At 37.5% G+C, this 17,790-nt stretch overlaps 1 protein-coding gene across 1 annotated transcript in view; it reads left to right on the forward strand.

The window, feature by feature from the left end:
- LOC118751393 (tryptophan--tRNA ligase, cytoplasmic-like) overlaps positions 1-17,790 on the forward strand; it is a gene marked incomplete at its 3' end in the record, with an annotated part of 57,581 nt that overhangs the window by 10,160 nt on the left and 29,631 nt on the right.

The following is a 17,790-nucleotide window of genomic DNA, read 5'->3' on the forward strand; positions in this document are numbered from 1 at the left end:
AGCACAACTACATTTGTCAGATCGAACGATTTTTATTTTGTGAAAATAGGCTTCCCAGCCAGCAAAATCATCGTAAACAAGCTCGTAATTGGATATTTTCTCGAAGAAAAACCGGATTAAAAATCGTTTATGATAGCCGTTTACGACTCTTTTTCGAGCACTTTTTCGCTTTAAATTGTGCATCGCCTACGAACAGTCGTAAACGGATCGAAAAAGCTTTCGTATGCGAATATTTTTAGGTCCGTTTTTTAATTGTTTTATTATGATTAATTTATGTTTTTAGTTACCAATAATTGTTGTTTTTCACTTGAACTCCCAAGGTCTTTTTCAAATTCCATAAATGCATGCTTTTCCTTAAATGGGCTTCTTGGCAGGACGCCCTCTGCAATGGTTGGTCTCTTATTGTTTCGAAGGGTACCATTTTCTTTCCTTAAAGCAATCACCTCTGAAAATAACCGCTCCAAAACAGCTCCAATTTTTGCATCCATCTGATTCACTTTTTCGTTTAAGGGGTCCACGGTTTTTTTTTTAAGAAAGTGGTAGATCGTCCTTTGCGTTTGCACCAGTCTGCCAATAAATCATATACTTAATAATTTTCTTAAATTAAATATTTAACAAACTACTTACTTATAAAATATTGTGATTGAAGAAAAATTGTCAACAAAACTAAAATTTTTTCTTGTGCTGACAAATTATTACAAGCCTCTTTCTATTATATTTTTTTGTTTTATCGTTTACGAGCTTTTCTCTAACTCTCGTAAAACATAATGTTCGTAAAATGTACGTTTTCTTGCTGGCTGGGTTCGTCATACATGTAGCCAGTAAAAATTATGTTTATGGTTTTGGTTTGTTTGGGGGAGAGGCCACTTTTGTTGTACCATGCGTGTTTGGCTGGTTTGTCAAAAATGTGTGCAAGTAGATTTGGTTTTTGTGTAGAAAATTGAAGACATTAATTGTAACAAATTTGTCTGATGTGGTTGTAAATTAGTCTGTTTATTTCTTTAATACATAATTTGACCTGAACTATTTCTGATGATCCAGTAGCCCATTTGGTTATCAGCTAAATCAGCCTTCTCGCTTCCTTCAATTCCTATGTGCGCGGGGGTCCATGCTACATGTACCCTTATATCGTTGTTGTTTATTAACTTATGTATTATAGTCGTCAGTCTGATATTTCCTTAGTAGTTGGCAGGTTACTAAGCTGTCTGTAGATATCACTGTTTTATCTTAATTTAAGCTTACAGCGATTTCAATGGATTTTTTTATAGCTTGGATTTCTCCAAAGCTAGAAGACGTTTTAAAGCTAATTTTAAATGTATATTCTTTTTTCTCTGAAAGGTTGTGTATACCACATTCTGTGCAAAAGCTATTTTGAAATGTTCTAATCTTTTTGTTAGTAGTATTGCTGCTATTGGTTGTGGAAGTTTTGCAGTATTCAATTTTGGACCGAACAAATGCCTTATAGAATTGGGTTGCTACCTTAGGTTGCAGGTCCGCTTTAACAGTTGTAATGAGTTTGAACAGTTTGGAGCTATTCGCCGATTATTTTATGACATTATCGAAATGCTCTTTAACCGTAAGTGACGAATTTATGATTCTACCAAGAAATTTTATGGAGTTTTGTTTTTCAATCCTGACCTGATTGTAATTTATGTTTATTTGCCTTGAACTGCCTTTACCGACATGGAGTATTTTTGTCTTAGTCGGGTTGAACCCTAGATTTAGATTGGGGCATACGCTGCCAAGCTGTTCAATTTTTTGTTGCAACCTGTGAGTGGCGTTTTCGACACTATCGGCATACGCAGCAATGATGAAGTCGTCTGCAAACTGACATATATCAGAGTTCTGGTCCTTAATCGAGTGTAACTGCATAGTGTAGATGTTGAATAGCATGGGGGAAAGACAGCTGCCCTGTGGTAGACCGTCATTAATAAGAGTGGTTTCTCCTGCCAATGTAGATAGAAAATTAGTTATCCATTCTACATAATTCTCATGAATATCTATATTGCGGAGACATTTACAGAGCATTTGGTTCGTGAGGAAGACGTCATTCAAGGCGGTTCGAAGGTTGTTGAGGGTGTTATCAGGTAGCGACTTAATTATTTTGTAGGTGATCCTTTTCTTGTTCCACCATGCTTTAGGTCTTCTGTCCCCACTCACGTTATATGTTGCGTTTTGTATCCATTTTTTCAACATGTTTTCAATGTTAAGTATGTTAGGTTCCGTTTGATCATTCTTTAGAGCCTCGTGCAGCTCTTTTTTTGTGATAGGAAAGTAGTTTGTCCCTTATTCACTGTTTGCGTCTTTATGGTGATCGGAAAGTGGTGACTTCCCCCTATTCTGATAGGGTCAAGAGTACATTGCAGTTGAAGGTTAGTATTAGTGAATCAGAGATCAAGTACTGACCCTCCTGTTTGGCTTGGGTTTCTTTGAAATGTGACAGACCCATCGTTTAGATTAGGGATGGGCGGTAGAACAGCTCTCGCGCAGCAGCGCGGGCAAGCAGGTGCTAGATGCGGGGTAAAAATTTAAAACCGAAAGGGTAAGCAATAGCCGTGTACGTGTATTAACCCATTTTATGCAATGTATATTGCCAAAGGCTATTATATTCACCTCTTTGTTTATAGAGGAACAATTTCTAACTATATTTGTAGTCTATTTATTAAAAATAATTCAAGATCATGAAATGCCTATCAATTTAATTTTTTTTATTAAGAAATCAATAAAGTTTAAATTGATTATACATATGTAAAAAATAGTATGTGCTAATTCATACTGGCGCACAATAACGTGTTAACGATCTTGCTTGCGCATGTGTTCGTAAATATGAGAGCCGAGCGCTGCTACTAGGCTCAGTCGGTAGAAAACCGTCATATAAAAAGGTTGTTTTGCGCATGATTGTCCTTTTTTTCCAAGGAAATTTCTAATGAAAAATTATCTGCGCAAGAACAACCCCTCCCTTTGAAAATTTGCGACTTGACAATGCAAAAGTGAATTACAAAACAGCTAATATGCGCGCTAGCAAGTCGGTACTCACCACCAGTGTTGCCATTTCTGTTTCTGCCGTCCCGCCAGATTAATAAACAAAAATCGCTAGAATCCTGCTAAATCATTTAAATTCTGTAAACTCTTATGAAAAAGTTTCTTTTATAATTTAGCAGTTAAACTTTATTTGATAAAATTAGAGATCATATGTTTATAAAAAACCAGCAGTTTTTTAACAAAAACAAAATTGGAGCTTCGTTATATGGTTTTGTAACCAGTGTTGGGATTTTGTGGCATTAAATAAAGTAAAAAAATTGGTCATAAGAATGTCGTCTTCGTTTTCGTGACTGTTGGAACTCGTTGGAGTTTGTAAAATGTAGTCAATGCAAAACTTATTTGCACTTTTATGTCCATACCTGCAATTAAAAAAAAAAAACAAATAAAGCATTTGCACAAGTACTGTCAAATTAAACACACACCTTTGATTTAATCAAAATGTATATACATACACTTCACTTTGCATCATTAAAAATTAAAATCTTCAAATCATCAAAAATATATAGATATGCATACATGTAGATTTTTTCATGTTAGCTGAGCCGAAGATACCTAAAAATATTCGACAACTATATAATACTATTAAAATACCTTTCCCGCCATGTTCAGTGCTTATTTAGTGAATTTTATTCTGGATACGAAAATCTTTTTATACACATAAATATGTATGATGTTTTGATTTGTCCCAAGTTTTGGTGCTTTTAGGAAAGTTGGCAGCCATGGGGTCTCACATTCGTGAGTACTCACATATGTGACCTGGTCTACGGAAAGGGGGCTTAGGTGTCAAAAAATCAATTTTCACTTTTTGGTTGATTCGGATGGAAGATGAGATGCTTTTTCACGTGGTGAAAAGCAGAAAATCCTAACTTGCTTAGAAGTGTACTAAAAATGTAGAGAAAGAAGAGTAAAAATACGACAAAATATAATTTATTGGTAATGAACAAAATACATTGAATTATAAGCTATAAAGACATGATTATACACTAGAAAAACGTATTATGGGCCAAAAATAATAATGCTGAGTAGTTTATGTGTTTTTCTTTGTTGTCGTTTTCCTTGAGATCTTTTTACGTGTTGATCCTGAGGAAGATGGACCTGGTTCCTCGTCTGGTTTGAGAACATCTTCACTAGTTTTTGCCTTCCGTTTCTTCGATGGCAAATATTTCGGCAATGGAGCCACAATATCTACTTTAGATATATCCGAAACTAAGCTGCGAAGATTGTGATAATTTTACCACTGACGTTCCAAAAATAAACCGGCTGGTTGTATAACTTTCGGCATTTCAGGATCGATAGGTTTTAACAGAACTTACACGATGAACTATAATAATATTCCGACCAACAACAACACTTACTGGACCAACAACAACACTTACTGGACCAACAACAACACTTACTGGACCAACAACAACACTTATTGGACCAACAACAACACTTACTGGACGTCCGGCGCGGAGAACAATTAACGAGATAATGAGAAACTGACGAAACGAGTTGCTTACTTTTAACAGCTTTTTCACAGAAAACTAGTTTTCGCACGTAAGCTCCGTTTTCGTAGACCAGGTCACATATAATTGTCCTCTCATTCCCATCACACATACAGATGCAATTCGCGCAAAATTTTCTGTTTCCCCCCGGGCATAATTACCTCACCTCATCTACCCAACGGTTTGCACATTTGCCCGCGGTTTGCACGTTTGGGCATTTTGCCCGTATGTGCACATTATACCCATCGCTAGTTTAGATGAACAAAAATTTTTTTGTAGTGTAATGTTGTATAGGTTTCTCCCTCTGCATGAGTCAATTGTGTCACCCCATTGAGTTGGCCTCGCATTGAAGTCGCCCAACAATAAAGCGTTTCTATAATTCTCAAGTACATTGAACAATCTCAATTTCGGCTTTGAACTCATTGATGGGTATGTTTGGAGCAAAATATACCGCACATACCACATTTGGCCTAAAGTTTGTTGATTGAATTATTAGAACATCATTTCGTTAAATGTAGTGTTTTGTAGTCGCTGTCTTCTTGTATCGCTGCTTTGATCTTAAGACGGCAGTTCCTATATAGGTGGTCCTGTGCCTCGCACTTAAAACAGGAGCCCCGTTCACACCTCTTTTTCTTGCAGTCGATCGAGTAGCTCGCCACCGCTTGCGATTGCAACAAACGGAGCCCGTTGCACCATGGAATCAACTTCAGCTTTTCAATGGTTGTCACGCCGATGAAGACAATCGTTTTTGCTGACTTGTCTCTTAATCCATCGATGATGAACTCTACTAGTTCGTACTCCTCGATCGGTGCCCAGTGCGCCAGCTCCTGCATGGATACACGTGTTTCTAGTTGGTGGAAGACGTCCATTACGCTTAGAGGCTTTTTAAACTCATTTATGAGTCTAGCTTTCAGCTTGGTCCACGTGTTGATGCGGCTTATGCGTAAAAACTTTGAGCGCTTCCTGTAAGAAGGCGTCCACTTTTCGACGTTTGCTTTGCTGTCGCCACTGAAGTTCGGAAGTGTTTTCTCAATTTCGCTTAAGTTAATCGGAACGGTGCGATTTACTCTGCCCTCGTCGAGTCTGTTAAACTCCGCTTTCAGTTGTAAAATTCGCAACCGTTTTTCTAGGCGTTCGTCCATAGCCGTTAGTTCGCTGTCTTCGTCTAAACGGTTTCTATGGACCGCTTGGTCTGCGCCGGCTTACTGCTTCGCGTTTTTCGCTTCCCTTGGCTGCCGTCGATCTAGGTGATTGGCGCTCCTCTACTTTTGATTCGCCAACTTCTGCAAGGGCGATTTCGCGTTGCCCGCCTCACGTCGCTGCTGCTGAGTTGCGCTGAGTGTGGCCGTTATTAACGGTTCTGTTGACGTCTTGCATAGCCGGCAACTTTGCTCCTCGATTGGCGTCACCTTGTACCGTTGCGCCTGCCGTTGTGGCTAGTAATTCGTTGGCAGAAACTCCACGCCCATGTCTTCCAGGGCGGTTGCAATCTCCTTCCATTTGCGTTAATTCGCTCATTTTTTCCGTTTCAATTACTTTTTTAACTTAAGCCGCGCGAGCTTGGGTTCTTAGCACATCTGATGTTGTAGTCGACAAACAATGTAATGGCGTTTATTCGTTGGCCGTATGATTAGTACATTTTACTTATTCCATGACAGTAAAGCCATGTTTCTTCTCCTTGTACATATTGCTATTACACTGTGATTACACTACTACATTTTTTTTTTTTTTAAGATGAATTTCTTGAAAGGTATTCCTATCATTAGTTTGGATAGTTAATTTTTTCGTTATTTTTATCATTTCTGACTTTAGTTTTTCGTATTGTGACGTCATGTTTTTTTGGTATGAAAGTGTAATGTAAATTCCAGAACCCCGTATATCTTTTTTTGTACAATTTCTGTTAATGTCCTCCGTTTTGTCCACCAATTCACATACATCTTATCTTCATTTGCTAGTCGGTCTTGATGTGATTCACCGACAACTCCTTCTCCCAGTGTAAGCACATGTTCCTATTTTTTCCGGTATGGCCATTTTAACCGCATAGCGTACACACATTTGTTTTGTAATCTTTGTTGCTGTATTCTGTTCTGCGCCGTTTTTTGGATATGCATCGAAATTTCGTATCTATCGTTATTGGCACATTGCCTCAGCGGTGATTTATTGGAGCTGTCGGATGTTGTTTTAAAAAATCAATTATAGGGCCTCCCTTTCTTCTTTTGCTATTGATTTGATATAAAATTGATTCGATGCATATGCGTTTTTGAATGAAATTTTGCATCTGCCACATCCCAATTTATGACATCTGCAACATACCCGATGTACATACCCGAGGCGCAAGGATAAACTTAATTTTCTTTATTGTTTTACGGATTAGGCGCAAAACTGATATACTTTTATTTTTTCGACTTGCTCTTAGGCGCAAGGATAAAGTTAATTTGGATTGCAGATTCATACTTTTCTCGAACCAGCTATGGGGATCGTGGAATGCTTTTTGGGAGTAACGTAGCCATTTGTCGATTTCGATGGCGCCACAACCTACTAAGGCACGATTTGTTCCACTAACAAGGCCGCTCTTGTAGTAATGAAGCTTAATTTTTTATTTATTTATTAATCTTTAATTTTTTTTGATTTTTTTTATTTATCTATTTATCTATTTATTTTTTTTGATTCTTTATTTTTTTATTTTTTTTTACGAATTCGGATGTGTATTCCTACGTTTCAAATCCGTTATATGCAACTTGTGGATTTTCCTGCCACTAAGGGTGGTTACTGTGACCTTATTGTCTTTGGCCACAACTTCCTTCTTAAAGAGAGGTTTTTGTTTACTTTTTATTTGCTTGTCCTTTACGTATATGGCGTCGTTTTCGTCATAACGTTCTGGTAGGGTTCTTCTCTTATTATGCCTTCGAATCTGGGCAATCTGTTTCTTTTTCAGTAATTTTTTTAAATATTTGTTCGTTTTCTTACTTTTATCTAAAAGTTTCTGGTAGTTGGAGGCCCTTGAGCGATTAAAGAATACTTCGCTGGGTTTTCGGTGTTTAATCGAGTGAATTGAGTTGTTGTAGCGGTCTACCGCAATGTTAACTAGCTCCTTCGTCTTGAAATTCGGGTTATCTGATTTTAAACACCTAAATATTTCGATAAGGGTGGAATGGAGCCTCTCAACTGACCATTTACCTCGCTTCTTTGTGATGGTGTGCGATACAGTCGGATTCCTAAGGATTCTAATAAGTTTTGTATTATCGGGCTAATTAACCTCCTTTCGTTGTCGGTCACTAATACTTTTGGGGTGTTAAAATAGTGCAAAAGTTTTACCATTCTTTGTTTTAGTTACAAACATGATCTGTTCCTAACGAGGAAGTTTTGCAAATTTTGAAAATTTGTCTATACAGCTTAAAAATTGTTCTCCTTCTATTTCAAAAATATCTACGTGGATGATTTCACAAGGACATGATGGGATTGGTATGCTTTGTAGCTCAGGCCTGTTTGGGTGCCTATCACACTTGCTAACCCTACACGTTTCACATGACATAATATAATTTCGAATTGTGCTGCTCATTTTTGGAAAGTAGTATCGCTCTAAAATTGGTTTCCTATTCTCAGTAGCATTTCGATGAGCTCTTCTATGCTCTTCCCATATGACTTCACATATTCTATCAGGGTTTCGCAGATCTTCTACAAGAGTCTGAGCTACCCGGACCTTATAATGTATAAAATGTTTTAAATACACCGTCTGAAGCATCCCTAAGTGAGTTTCTGGCATTTTTATACCATTGAGTACATCTGGTCTCAGTTTTTGCTTGAGTACATTAACGAGCTGTTGCTCCGTGATTCCCTCAATTGCTAGGTAGTGTCGAAGATAACCGGGATGAGCCTCATTGCATATTTGCAGCCTGCCCCCGAACACAATCTGGTTCCGAAACACATTCAGTGGCACTTCAACAAATGGGATTAGGACCGAGTTGTCTTGTTCAGCACTATGAATAGTGTCGCCGCTTGAACTGCTCTCGCTGGCAGAATCTGCTATTGAACCCATGGTTGCATTTTGGCTGGCGATTTCAGGCGAGGATGTCAGGTGGTTTACCTGCGTTTTTAATCGCGAAAGAGCATCAGCCACGACATTGGATTACCCTGGCTTGTATATAAGTTCGTAGTTGTATTCCTCTATTCTGGACTTCCAACGCTTCAGCTTGGCGTTGTAATTACGGTTGTTAAGTGAAAAAGTTAGTGGCTGATGGTCTGTAAATATTCGTATTTTTTAGCGCCGTACAAGTAATTTCGCAGGTTGTCCAGTGCCCAAACGATAGCAAGCATTTATTTTTCATTCGTCGCGTACCCTTCCTCTATGGTGGTTAGACTTCGTGAAATAAACGCAATAGGTTTGTCCTTGCCATCGTAGTCCTGCGAGAGTACCGCACCTATCGCGAAATCGGAGGCATCAGTTAGATTAATGGCTCTTTCGAAGTTGGGGAGGTCGTCAACACTTCTTTGAGATCTTCCAATGCCTTTAAGGCTTCTTCGTTTAGGGATATTGGAAATTTTTTAGACTGGGCCGCTTTTACCTGTGCGTGCTCACCTCTAGTAAGATTAGTTATAGGTTTTGCGATTTTTGCATAATCGCGGATGAATTTTCTGTAATATGACGTTAGTCCTAGAAAGCTCTTAAACTCCTTCAAATTTTATGGAATCTACTTATTTTGGATCTGGCAGTATCCCTTCAGAGGTTACAATATATCCAAGGAATTCCACACTTGTTCTTAAAAACTGTGTTTTTTCCAGATTTACTTTAAGACCAGCAGCCAAGAGTATAGCAAGGATTACCTCAATGTCCCTTAAATGGGTAACCAGATTTACTTTAAGACCAGCAGCCAAGAGTCTGGCAAGGATTACTTCAATGTCCCTTAAATGGGTAACCTCATCTTTGCTAAAGATGATTATATCATCGATGTATACAAAGCAAATGCGGCCTATAAATTCTTTGAGCACGTCGTCTATCATGCGTTGGAAGATAGAGGGTGCATTTTTTAGACTGAAAGGGAGTCGCTAAAATTCGTACTTCCGTTCATGGTGGAAAATGCGGTTTTTGGGATGTCACATTCTTTCATCGGGTTTTGATGGAACCCTGAGGTTAGGTCGAGTATAGTGAAGTACCTTGCATTTTCAAGGCTAGCGATAGTGCCGTTAATATTTGGTACGGGGTATGTATCGGAAATCGCTACGGCATTTAGTCGATTGAAATCTATGACAATTGGGTATTTTTTTTTTCGCCGTCGGCCTGGGATTTCTTTGGTACAATCCATATGGGTGAATTGTACTGACTTTTTGAGGGACGAATTATGCCTTCCGATAGAAGGTCCTGGATTTGTCTTTCAACTTCCCCACGCATGTTAACAGGGTAGGGGTAGCTCTTAGTATAAATGGGGTTTTCTGTTTCTGTTCTTATTTCCGCCTGGACATTGGTTTTGATTTCCATGCTGCGATCAACTGGACCAAACAAATTTTCGTATCTATTGAGTATTTTGTTAAGCTCTTTCCTTATAGAATTGGCAATATTGGGGTCACCGGAAATATTCGCATCGATGCTGCGCTTTCTTCCGCTTAAGGGGCAGCAGTATATCTGGTTTTAAAATAAGGTGGTTTAATTCCCTGTCTAGTACGGCCTTAACTTCCGTGAGTGTATCGTCGCCTATTATTCCGTCAAAAGATTCGAGTCCTGGGAGAACAAAAAAGGTAGGGGGTAGGTCCTTGCCTACAAACTTAAAAAAAACTCCACAAACTTGTCTGTCTATTTTTATTTCCCCCCCAGCAGAGATTACGTGGAATGGGTTCTCTACTGGCACAGTGCATTGTGCTACGTGCTCGCTAATGTAGTTTTTCTTCGCACCCTTATCTACTAAAAATTCTAAGGTACCCTGATCCTGCGTAGCATACTCTAAATATAGTACGCCGGACACGAGGCCCCCATCGTAAAATTCAATTGATCGCCCGCGATTTGTTGCTTGCAAGATCCGCCAGAGGTATCTTTCCCTTCTTCCTCTTCTACTGGCACTAGATGAAAGAGCTTTTGTTGTTTGCTTGGGGTTTTATTTCCATAACCCGAGAACCCCGTGGAATCTGAATATCTTTTTATGCTATCATACTTTGGAAATCTCGAATTGTTTGTTTGTCTGGTTTGGGAAGATGGATCCATGATAAAAAATAGGAAGGTAAAACCGCTGAGAGGAATTTTTCAAATTCTTGACGTTTGCAAGCAATTTAATTTTTAAATTTTTCACACAAACTCACACACACATTCTCATTTTCAATCTCAAACAACAACAACTTTGAACAAAAACAATTGAATTGAGGGAACGGTTTGACCTTACTATATTTTTATCATGGATGGATCGACATTCATTCTTGTTGTTGTTGAGGAAATATCGCGGTGCCGAAGATTGGTATATGTCGCCGAACATTCTGCTGCTGTTTCTATTCAGTGCTTGTGGCGTGCGGTAAATGGCATTTCTGCGATCCACATTGATAAACGTGAGACATGACGAATATGTTTCTGGCAGACACTTTGGCTTTTGCATAAGGAGTATAGTTGGCAGGTCTCCATTTAATCCCCTGATGAATACATCTAATGCCCTACGCCGATGTGCCTCTGCCAATGCCTTCACCGTTTCGCCATGCATGTATTTCTTGCTATTTATCGTGTTAATCATAAGCGACAGCTGCTTATTGACACGAGCGTAAAATTCGGACACCTTTTGGCATCCTTGCGTCATTTGGATTAATTGCTGATCTAATGTCTCAATGTCCCTAGCATCTGCGTAATGCAGCGAAAGAATTTCTTTGATATTTTTCCAATCGTCATGAAGGATATTGTGAGACACCAGTGCAGCGTCTGCTGCACCCCTAACTTTGTACCTAATGTGCCTTAGAATGACCCTATAAATCGGCTTGTGCCGCACAACTTGGTAGTCCTTAACAATCTGTTCCTCGCTATGGATCCAGGAGGAATAGTGCCTCGAGATCCATCAAATATCTGACGCAGTCTGGCAGTTTTGAAATTTCTCTTAATTCGTCCTCCGTCTGAGGACTCGTTAGTGGTTCTTCTGCAGGCTGTGGGTCGGTGTCTGCAGATTGTCTGCGCACCTCCTCCACTTGACTTTCTTTCTAACCTTTCCAAGTTTTCACTTAGTCCTTGTAGGGATTCTTCACTATTCCTGTGTTCCACGCTTTTTAAGCGCTCTTCGAATCTTCCAAGCTGCGAGAGAATGGCATTTACGGCGCCATTTATCTCCGTTAAGGACTGCTTCATCTCGTCCGTGTTCATGTTTATGCTGGAATGAAAAAATATAAAATCAGGGTTATGATGTTTTACTTACAAAAACCAATATTTCATTGGAATTCGGTCACTGATGTCCTTTTTTTTGTTTTATCCCTTATTACAATAATCGGTTATTTGATGATTCGCTTTCTATTTTTGTTGATATCTATCTCGTTTAATATTTGCACTTCTATCCCCAATTTTTCACAGAAATTCTGTATGATTTTTGTATATATATTTTTTTATGAACACAATTAAATACAAAGTTTTTTCCTTAAAGTTTTTTCCACTAGATCAGATGTTTACTCGGGCGCCAGTTAAGTCTCAGTGAGCGAGGTTAATTAAAAAATTAAATTAAAGATCAAATTCAAACAACGATTTCACAACGTTATAAAGGTATTTTTATTCTGTGCTTATGCACCACCAAATTATGTTATAAAAGTAAACCTATCGTGTGTTCAATGTACCACCCAAAAATAGACTGCCTCTAAAAATTCAATATTCCTACCAACTAACTTCTTAGCCTACCCAATTATGCATATGTTGCAGTTCCAATGGTTTTGTATTTCTCAATCAATCGGTTGCGCGTGTAGGCCGATATTGCCTACCTTGCAATTCTCACGCTTTCGCTGTTTGTGTTTGCCCAACGTGATCGCGCTGTTGCGCGTGTGCTGCATCAGCAAAAGTTCTGCGGTAAACCCTAAGTGGAGTAATGACGTCACGGGTGAGCAAAGTACATAATAAGGCCCCTCCTCCGAATCGCTGTCGGTTATTGCTGGGTTTAAAAATGTACCTTTTTTTCTCCTGCGTGATTCTTCTACTGCTTCTGCTCCTAATTCTACTTTTTGCCATATTTACAATACTAATTATTTCATTATTAAACTCGTTGATACTTATCCTACGAGGGAAATAAATGGTGATATCTATTAGAATATAGAGTTTTACTCTGAATTATCAGCACATATCATAGTTAAAATTGAAGGTAAGTTTTACATTATATTTTATTGCGGAAGCTACCCAGCCATATCCATCATTGCGACATTTCTTAACTAACTTAACTTGTAATTTAACAGTTTCCGGTGATGCATATTGGTTGACATACAAATTTCGTTGAAACATGCCTGGCTGTATTCGAATTTTTTAATTAATATTCGATTCGATAGAATCAAGGTCGACTGGTTGTACTGTAACAGCTTCATCATTAATAAAATGATTTGGCGATTCGTAAATTTCAAATGCATCTCTTTTATTAATAATGGAGTTGAACTGATTTTAAAAAAGCTGATTATTTTGGAAAAGTTGGCCATCTTTGTGCGCAATACAGATTTTTTGAGTTATTCTAATCATCTCTGACATGAAGCGTTCCATTTCGGATATCAAACCATTTTGGTATTTCCGGGGAATTGAAAATGCCGTTGACTACTGTAGAGCAGGGATGGGCAGCAGAACAGCTCGCTCGCAGCAGCGCGGGCAAGCAGGTGCTTGATGCGGGGTAAAAATTTAAAACCGAAAGGGTAAGCAATAGCCGTGTACGTGTATTAACCCATTTTATGCAATGTATGTTGCCAAAGGCTATTATATTCACCTCGTTGTTTATAGAGGAACAATTTCTAACTAGTAGTCTTTTTATTAAAAATAATTCAACATCATGAAATGCCTACCAATTTAATTTTTTTATTAAAAAATCAATAAAGTTTAAATTGATTATACATATGTAAAAAAATAGTAAGTGCTAATTCATACTGGCGCACAATAACGTGTTAACGATCTTGCTTCCGCATGTGTTCGTAAATATGAGAGCCGAGCGCTGCTACTAGGCTCAGACGGTAGAAAGCCGTCATATAAAAAGGTTGTATTGCGCATGATTGTCCTTTTTTCCAAGCAAATTTCTAACGAAAAATTATCTGCGCAAGTAAAAGTAAAGTAAAGTAAAAAAGTTTCTTTTATAATTTAGCAGTTAAACTTTATTTGATAAAATTTAAGATCATATGTTTATAAAAAAACATCAGTTTTTTAACAAAAACTAAATTGGAACTTCGTCTGCGTTTTCGTGACAGTCGAGCTCGTTGGAGTTTGTAAAATGTAGTCAATGTAAAACATATTTGCACTTTTATGTCCATACCTGCAATTTAAAAAAAAAAAAAACAAATAAAGCATTTGCGCAAGTGCTGTCAAATTAAATGCACACCTTTGATTTAATCGAAATGTATTTACCAAAGTGTGATTGAATTTGACATTTCTCTCGTAAGAACGATCCTATAATGTCAAATTGGAAAAAATTGTTTGTTTGTGTTTTTTGACATTTTAGTACCTTAAAAGAGAGCCGCACTGAGTTGTCAATCACACCTTGTTTAATACAATGTAATGTTGATTTTTTGGACTGCAAAATGTAAATGTAATAAATTGCGATCATTATGAATAAAATCGCTAAAAACTAGCTTAATGGAAAGGTATTTAAAATGGCAACACTGCTCACCACGGTTGGCCAGTAGTTTTTCTCCCTACACAGTTCAACAAACTACTAAAATATGTGAATAAAACATTTTGAATTGAACGTAGTGCTTATTTATTTCTAAAATGTAAGTAATAATGTCATTAAGTTTTTGAAAGAAGCAAATCTCTATTAGGAGTGATTTCCTGAGCTACGGCAAGGCGCATTATATAGCTTAAGTTCTCGTCTGAGTGTCGATTTCTTAATCTCGACTTGTTAAGTTTCATCGAAGAAAAGAATTGCTCACACGAATACCTTGATCCGAACATAGCAGCTATTTTTGTGGCAAATTTGCGCAAGTTAGGATATTTATCATTACCAGGGAACGGATTTTTAGGACCTAAACACCTACGTTCATATTATCAGGAATAAGGGCGTTTTCCTCGCCCTTTACAATTTTATCCACACCCCTTATTGTCTCCAAGCCTACGTTAGCTGAGAAAACGTCTTTGAATTTTTCCAACACCAATTTGGCGCTTATATAAGCCGCATGGGCATGTGTATATTTTGTATTCTTAAAAAAAAATTTTAAATGCTATAATCACTTTTTTAAAGGTTGAAAACGCAAATATCTTAAAAAAGGAAAAAAAGGCAACATCAAATGTGTATATACAGAATCAGGGAAAGCTAAATCGTGGACATTCTTAATCGAATATACTCTATCTCTTTAGCAGAAAAAAAGGCAATTTCCTTAAAATCCGTTCCCTGGTCATTACTGTAGTAGCCGACGAATCAACGAGCACAAATAATTCGCCTTTGAAATTTTGCTGCAAGTTTCGTTTTTATCATAAATTTTTTGCATAATTGTAACGCAACTAGCAACGCCTTTGCTGCATCCTAGCCTCATTTCACAATCCATTCCTGTCTTAGATGCAGCTAGGGACAAAAATTATGTATTGACGCCACGACCGAATTAGTTTAGTAGGAAAAGGAAGCAATTTCCATAAACACGACACACAAAATAGCCTTTTTACAAATTACAAAAATGCAAATGATATGTTTTTGTATCATTTATTTAATCCGCTCTTTCGTTGCGGCTAACCTGAATTCAACAGTAGCTGTTGTTGAGACGCGATCCGGAAAATAAAAGCAAGCCTTTGCTGTAAAACGCTTTCCAAGGCGTGGTGCTCCATTTCCTAAAGTAATACATATAACGTAACTTTACTGCCGAGTAAAGTTATAAAAAAAATATACATATTTTTTAGTGCTCTATGAACACGTCTTATCTTTATTGAGCCAAAATTTGAACTAACTTTAGTTGACAATCGGATTCTTAACCTAAGCTTGGAGTTGGATGTTGTCACATGCAACCACTATGTGCCTAGTTGGTTTCTCACGGTTACGGCATTTGTGCTATATGATATCCAATTTTGGTAGACATAGCGTCAGCAGAAAGTTTGTTGCGCGTGTGAACGTCGCTGTTAACTTCTGTGGCGTTAACTCCTCCCCCTTTAAGTTCAACGGTATCCTGTGGGTTAGGGTACCGGCAATATCATTTGTATTCTTTTTTGTTGTTTGTATGGTTACTTTATAGTTCCTTCTGGAGGTATATGTTCTATATGATAGCTATGACGAATATGATAACTATGACGAAGATAATAGAATTGATGGTTAGACTAGCGCCGTATTTATACTTGATTTCTCTCAACTCTTCAGTGTTAGTAATCTGTAATTCCTTCAGCATCTGTAAGGATAGGGTTTCCTTGAAGACATTGGTCGCATTAGAAGTTTGTGCTATTGCAGGTAATGGTTTTGCAGCTGATAGCTGATTGCTTCTAAATATTTGGGTTTTCACCGTGATTGTTGAGTTGCTGTGGTGAATTAAGAAGGTTCCTTGCAGTGACATGGATTTGTTATTTATTGTTACTTCCCCGCTGTGATCATTTATTAGAAGAATGTTAGATGTGATTTCTTTGATTGTTGGTAAATGTTGGTTATTGGTGGTGGTGCATGTTGAAGGCAAGCTTTTCATTAAATTAGGAATACAACTAGAAATTGATATTTCATCTAAGGTATTACATTCATTGTTCATTCCTAATATTTCATTTTCACACAACATTATATTTTCAAATTCTAACTTAATGCTAACATTTTTCATTTTTACGGGTTTTAACAACAATTTTTTACAACTGGTTAACTGGTACCATTAACAGAGAGGTAGCGACACAACGTACAACAAGGTTGATTGGTTTGCAGCGATTTTTACTTCACTGAATTCTAAGCCTTCTATTAAATTTACAAAAGGCATTTTTTGTTCCTCGAAAAGGTTTTTGTAATGTTAATTTCGAAATTTGATAATATAAAGGAGTTGACAATGCCTGCTTTGGCCCACTGTATCGAGTAATCTATCTGAACCAATTCTTCTTTAATTATCTTGAGTTTGTGTTCTATATTTCGTATTATCTCTTTTTTTGCTATTTCGCTTGACTGGACTGTGTTTAAAAGAGTATTCGTTATTTTCGAGATTTCATTCAGTCGGTTGATTGTTAATCTGTTAATTATTACTTGTTTGTCGTTATTGCTTAATAAGTTATTTGTCTGGTCGGATATCAGTTGGAAATCGTCGTGGTCTGGAGAGCCTGCTAGCCATTTCCAAGCAGTTCCAAGGATGTTCAAGGATCGTTTTTGCCTAGGTTTGAGTCCGTTAAATATGTTCTTTAGTAGATCGGTGTCGTGTTTGAGAAAAAGGTAACTGCTGTCCTTGGGTGTTACATAGTTTTTTATTGTAGATTCTATGTCCAAGATAGCATCTTCGTATTGGTTGAGGTTAATTGCATGTATGAGTTTGAATGTACCTGTCTGTAGTAGTGCAATACCTTTATCGATTGCGATTATTTGGGAATTGCTGTAATCCAATATCTGTGTTTTGCAGTGGCATATCGTCATTAATTTTAATAGAAAAAATATGTATCTATGTAAAGTTGTCATGTTGTCTCCTGTGAATGAAAATAATTCTTTTCAGTTAGGTATTGATTATTTTTCCTAATACTGAGCTTAAATATTTCTAACTAACTGGTAACTGTACTGTTTCTGTTTTCCGCTACAGTTTCTTCTTTATAGCGGCATGTAAGTTTATTTCCAATTCTCTTATTTGTTGTAACAAAAATTACGTCGTCCACATTATAATTTTTATAAGGCTTTCTTTTTTTGTTGTGATAATTAAGGTCAGCGTCCTGTTTATATTGGAGCCTCTGAATATTATTTTGCTTTTCGGCTTCGACTTGAAAAGGGTCAGACGTTACACGTCGTCCAAAAAATAGCTCTACAGGTTTTTGGCTTGTGGTAGAGTGAATAGAATAGTTATACTTCCGTATGGATTTGTCGAGGAGGTCTGCAAAGGATGAATGGACTTTTTCTGCCTTAAGACAACGCATTATTTCTGCCAATGTGCTGTGGAATCGTTCGATTTGTCCGTTTACTGTACCGGTATAAGGTGGGCATTTAAATATTTCGATATT

The sequence above is a fragment of the Rhagoletis pomonella genome, unplaced genomic scaffold, assembly GCF_013731165.1.
Source record: "Rhagoletis pomonella isolate Grant_MI unplaced genomic scaffold, Rhpom_1.0 Rhpom_scaffold_00675, whole genome shotgun sequence".
Taxonomy (NCBI): domain Eukaryota; kingdom Metazoa; phylum Arthropoda; class Insecta; order Diptera; family Tephritidae; genus Rhagoletis; species Rhagoletis pomonella.